The sequence below is a fragment of the Canis aureus genome, chromosome 4, assembly GCF_053574225.1.
Source record: "Canis aureus isolate CA01 chromosome 4, VMU_Caureus_v.1.0, whole genome shotgun sequence".
Taxonomy (NCBI): domain Eukaryota; kingdom Metazoa; phylum Chordata; class Mammalia; order Carnivora; family Canidae; genus Canis; species Canis aureus.
Window position 1 is genome coordinate 25,480,130 of NC_135614.1, and position 6,000 is coordinate 25,486,129.

A 6,000-nucleotide genomic window follows, 5' to 3' on the forward strand; every position below is an offset into this window, starting at 1 on the left:
TTTACCGCCGCCTGCAGCCCAGGGTGTAATCCTGCAGACCTGGGATCAAGTCCCACGTTGGGCTCCCTGAATGGAGCCTGCTTCTCCCTCTACCTGTGTCTCCCTCTGCCTCTGTGTGTGTGTGTGTGTGTGTGTGTGTGTGTGTCTCACGAATAAATAAATTCTCTAAAAAAATAAAAAATAAAAACTAGCAGTAATATAAAAAGCAGCATTAGAGATACAAACTCTTTAAACTAGGTTTGTTTTCTAATTTGGAGAGTGGTAAATATATATGTGGAGAAGTTTTAAAGTTCAATTTCTAAATTCAAAGATTTTGTATCATACATACACTTTAAAACTTTACACAGTAACTAAAAGAACTCAAAAAAATGTTAACTGAGAGGTGGGATCACAATGATCGTCACTCAACTTGTGCATTTTCTTTAGTAAACATTTAATAGAACATGTCTATTTCTGTAAGTAAACAAGTGAGCTAAAAAAACAAAGTCAAAGTAGCACTGAAGTGAAGAGACAAATTCAAATCAGGGACAGAGTGAGCAAAATCCAAATGTTTAACTCCCCAGCTCTACTTGCTGACATAATACCACCATCAATCCCTTTTGCTCCAAAACAAATTTCATCTATTTTTTTATTTACATAGAAAGTCCTGATAAGACAACTTTGTTTTCACCACCCTGAAGATATAAATGAAGAGCAAAATCTAGATTTTTACATTTTAGAGTTTCTAAGCTTAAATAAGGAATATGAGGTGATAGCAAAATATTCCAAAAGCAGAATTTTCAATGAAACATGTAGATCAGTGGAACAAAATAGACAATCCAGACACAGAAAATGGTTTGTTTGGTTTTGGCAAAGGTATAAAGACAACTCAATAGAGCAAGGATAGTCTAGAAGAGCTGGATATTCATAGGCAAAACAAAAGCTTTATTTAGACACCTCGTATCCCCTAATGGGACACTGAGCAGCTCCCTACCTAGGAATTTATATAAATTTGGGGGCAAATTCTATTTTTCTTAACCCTAGTCTTCCTGTTCTCATTCTAGCTTTCAATTCCCTCTTTTTTTCTAATGCCAGATCTAAAGTTGTCAAGTTCAAGAAAAGACATATGAAATAAAGTCACATATACTAGAATAAGGAGTGATGAATTCATGGTTGCAGCAGAATTTAAAAATATGAAATGAAAAAAAATATATGAAATGTGAACAGAAAACAGACAACCTAGTTCCCAGTCCTAGTGCTCACAGTTTTTGCTTGGACAAATTACTTGACTTCTCTCTCAGTTTCACTTGTAAAATGGGGACGATATAAAACTACCTCAAAGAATTATTTTAAGGAACAAATTATATATGAAACAACACTTTAAAAAATGTAAAGTACAAAGGGCACCTGAGTGGCTCAGTGGTTGAGTGTCTGCCTTTGGCTCAGGTCATGATCCTAGGGTCCTGGGATGGAGTTTCCATCAGGCTCCCCACAGGGAGCCTGCTTCTCCATCTGCCTATGTCTCTCTTCCTCTTTCTCTCTGTCTCTCTCATGAATGAATGAATTAATTAATTAAAATAAAATCTTAAGATTTTATATATATATATATATAAAATCAGTTATTATCAGGTAGATTAAAAAATCTTTTTAGGGGATCCCTGGGTGGCTCAGCAGTTTAGCACCTGCCTTTGGCCCAGGGTGCAATCCTGGAGTCCCGGGATCGAGTCCCGTGTCGGGCTCCCAGCATGGAGCCTGCTTCTCCCTCCTCCTGTGTCTCTGCCTCTCTCTCTCTCTATCATAAATAAATAAATTAAATAAATAAATAAATAAATAAATCTATCTATCTTCTAACCAAAAAAAAATCTTTTTACAGCCCAGTCCAATGCCCTCAGAAAATTATTTCAGAGAAAAGAAAAAATTACTGATACGTGGTTTATGGTTATGTGTTTCTTTTCAGAAAAAAACAAAACAGAAAACTGGTTAAAGTTTACTGTAGCTATACAGGTGGATAAAATAAACCACCAAATTACAGCCTTCTGTTTGCACTACTTATTATGAAGAAACAGCTCAAATGCCCAAGAAGAAAGAAAGGCTGAGTATATTAATTTAACATATTATAATATTACTATTTAAATGAAAATTTTGTAAACCACCAAAACATGGACATACTTATACGAAATATTAAACAGGAAGAGGAAGAAGTCCAAGATAGTATGCATTCACAGATGACACTATGTAATAAGCAGGACTACTATACTGTATTTTTGCCAATGTCCTACCAAATATACTAATAGTCACACTGATCATCCAAAGAAACATAGGAAAAGGAATATTTCTCATTATATCAAGTTCAAAAAGTGCTGGCGTACCTTAATGAAGTCTTTTGAATTTCTAGTTTTTATTAAGGCACAAAATTTGGCCAGAGGAAAACCAATGAGAAGATAGCTTCATATTATACAAATAAATTTCATTGGGTAGAAACATGAATGAAGCTTTAACTAGTTTCATAAATACATACACATTTTATTTGGCCTGTGTCTTACATATTCATATAATTGTAAGCACAAACACACCATTATGATTTAATTGTAAGATTCAAGTTCTCACTGTATGAAGAGCAAACAGTTTCATGCCAAGGGCCAATGCAATTTATTTTTATTTACATCCAAGCATTTTCTACTTTCAGAGGAAAACCAAAGACCTATTACAACATATGAGGGAGAGGGGAAGCCAGGGGGAGCAATACCACATATGATTGCCTAGACAATTCAGCAATTCAACAATTCTCCCACCAACCTATTAACGTTTGCTGAAACCCTTTCAGCAATAGCTTATTACTGTCATCTATATATTCAAATCCAGTTAAGACTTATAGCTCAGTTCCGTTTTCAGAAATATTCAAGAAATACTGCTTCAAGATACCTAGATGTATTTAAAGATTAACTTTATATATCTTTTATTTTTTATCCTTATAATAGTTAACAGATGTGTAAGGTTGAGGGAGGGGAGTATCTGTAAATGGTACATAACACTCCATGCACATGTACTTCCATTTCCTGACTCAGGACCCACACACCTCCTATCAGATTTTCAGTGGATTTCATGACCTCAAAATAAGTTGAGAACTGCTACTATGTATCTCAGGGTACACTTCTCAAATATAAAAGCAGTAATTATATCCCAGTTGATAATTAATTGCTAAGTAAATAAGGCATTCCTTCCACAGAAATGGAAGGTTCACAGCTTTACCACTGAGGCCCTGGAATAACTCTTGCTACATCCCTGGAATAAAAGCAGGAGTTTGAACTTCATCGCCTTATGAAAGATGCTGCTTGTCAGTCAGTGTACAACCCACTCTGCAATATTAGAAAAGGTTAGCATCTCACTATCAGAAAGCCAAGATTCACGGGCAACAACCTGGACCACCTAAGTGGTATAAAGCTTTCTTTCTTCAATAGTCTTTCACACTGTCTAAATTTTTCTACAGTAATTAAAAGGTGTATGTATTTCTTTTAACAGTTTTACTACCTTAGTTACCAAGGCAACAAAATGGCCAATGTAATTATCTGCTTACCAAAGTTATTACTTTAAGTACTTCGAAATAAAATTCACTTTAAGATGTCAAAGGAAACAGCATTATCTCATCTAAAAAGAGACAAAGTAGTCCTTTTCCTAGTTAGTCTAAGTTAAATCTGTAAGAAGCATCTACCATCAGCTTTTTAAAATACTGGCAGGACTTGAGGCATAATGTTTCAAAATCAAAACTGACCTGGCGCTTAAAGGTAAGTGATAAAGCCTATGCTTCCTACAGAAAGAAAGAGGTAAAAATTTGAGATTCCTACTTAAGATTCCGAAATTCTATTCACAGGCTAGAACCCAAAAGTTAGCTAAAGAAAAAAAAAAAAAAAAAAAACACATGCAAGGTCTATTTAAATTTCAAATGAAGGCAACACATATTAAAGATTGTTCACTTTCAGCTTCTTGAATATTTCCTGCTTAAGGTATCCATCTTCTCTCTAGAAACTCGATCAGAAAAATCCCTTCAAAATGTCTTATAAATTAAATTCTAGTGTTCCTACTATTCCATCTGATTATTTTAGAAAAAGACTAGCCTCATTCATAAGGCTATTCGCACATCTAAACCTAAAAGGGGAAATACGTCTCTTGCCAGAAACTTTTTTTTTTTTTTTTTTTTAAGGAGCAAACCTGATGAAAGAACACTGCTGCCACGTCTTTTCCCCTCCCCCACTCACGTAGTGGCTGTTTCATCCCTTCCGAGCGCTTTCCAAGGGAAAGTCCAAGAGCCGCGGCTCTCTGAGAAACCATAAACAGTTAAGTTGAAATTGGCAACCCTCGGTGGCCTCTCTGATCAATTCCTAAAAGGACGGCTCGCTTCTCCATCCCTTTCTTAAAGCAAACAGTGCACAGAATTCCAGGAGAGAATTCCCTCTCCGGAACGCCTGTGAGTTGTCTTAAAAAAAAAAAAAAACTGAACTTTCACACATTCGAGTATTCAGGAGAGAAACAGTCTCCTACAAATGGGAGAAGGAGTATCATCCTTCCTTCCCCTTAAGTAAACATACGTCTGGGGCGCGATGGCGGGGGTTGGGGGGGCGGCATTTGTGCGATGCAACTCGAAGTTCTCACACAACCACGGAACTCGTTTTTACTGATGGGGACTTTAAAAGCAGCAAACTCTCTGCTGAAAGAGAAGGGGTGGTGAAGCTCGTGTGCCTTTAAAAAAAAAAAAAAAAAAAAAAGTCGTGGAAGAAGGAAGGAAGAGGAGCTTCCCCGACGCCCGGGCGATCTGACAGCCGCCTTCCTCCACGCAGCAGCCCGAAACTCGGCGCCCCGGGCTGCGTCTCGCAGCCCCAGCAGCGCCGCTGCGCGCAACAGATGAGCCAAGCCCCAACTTCTCCCGCTACGGGTCCGTCCGCTCCTCAGACCGGACGACTTTCCGATGAGGGCGCAACGCCTCGAGGGCTTCAGCTCCCGACCCCGGGCTGTAAAGCCCGCTCTCCGCTCCGCCACATGCTAACCATCTGAGGCGGCGGAGGCCGAAAACCCACGCCCCGCCCTCGCGTGCCCCCCGCCCCCGCCCCCGCCCCCGCCCCAGCTCTGGTAGGAGAGGACCAGGTAGGAGAGCAGCTCGGAAAAACTCCACAGGCTGAGAGCCCTCCCCGGGAAGCGAGGAATATTCAAGAAAGTCCTGGTCCCCAGGGCGGGGACGGAGGCTGCCGCTGCCTCAACGGCCGGGGGCGCCGACCAGGCAAGGAGGCGGGAGAAGGGGAGCGCGGCGACCGGCAGAAGGGCCTGTGGGGCGGCCAGGGGGCGCGGGGCCAGGTCTCCAGGAAAAAAAAAAAATGCAGTAGCCGCTGTGAGGGTGAACTGGAGAACCCTCCGCCCTCAAGCCATCCCATCGGAGCGAGCAGGGACCGGGCCGCCACAGCTGTCCGAGAAGGGCCACGGCGTGCTAAGGCCCGAGGCGCAGACTCCAGCGTCCCGGGGAGCGTCTCACCTGGGAGTGGGCACGGGGGGGCGGCGCGCTCTTCAGTCCGCTGTAGCCTGCTCTCGGGCCGGATACCTGCGCCCTTCCCTCAGCCCGCTGGCGGCGCGACTGGGCAGCAGAGGGAGCCAGTTAGCCCTTTTATAACCTCTAGGCTGCGACGGCGCCGCTGGGGAGGAGGCGACTGCAGCCCTCGCTACGTGAGCTCGATCACACCAGCGCCCCGGCCACTGCGCAGGCGCCCAGCCCGCGCCTCCCTCTGCTCGGCGCCCGCGGCCCACACCCGGCCTCCCCACCAGCCGGGGAATCTCGGGCGGAGCGGGGAGGGGCGGGGGGAGCGGGGGCAGGCGGGCCTGGCATGTGCTGCGCGTGCGCAGGGTCCTCGCCACGCCGCGGTCTCCTTCGCTACCTCTGGTTTGCTTCGCTGGTTTTCCGCAGGTTGTTTGAACGCGTTAATTTCAACCTCAGCCCCAGGCCTGGGCCTCCAACCACCTGCAGTGAGATCACTAAGATAT

At 43.1% G+C, this 6,000-nt stretch overlaps 1 protein-coding gene across 4 annotated transcripts in view; it reads right to left on the reverse strand.

The window, feature by feature from the left end:
- The window catches only part of P4HA1 (prolyl 4-hydroxylase subunit alpha 1), a 77,233-nt gene extending 71,557 nt beyond the window's left edge, over window positions 1-5,676 (reverse strand). The window contains exon 1 of one of the 4 annotated variants that reach the window (XM_077894944.1): window positions 5,498-5,675. The gene's annotated coding sequence lies outside the window, so the exon portion shown is untranslated. Of the gene's footprint in view, window positions 1-5,497 lie in introns of all 4 variants that reach the window. The other 3 variants (XM_077894943.1, XM_077894941.1, XM_077894945.1) reach the window with 3 other exon arrangements.
- Window positions 5,677-6,000: the final 324 nt, after the last annotated feature.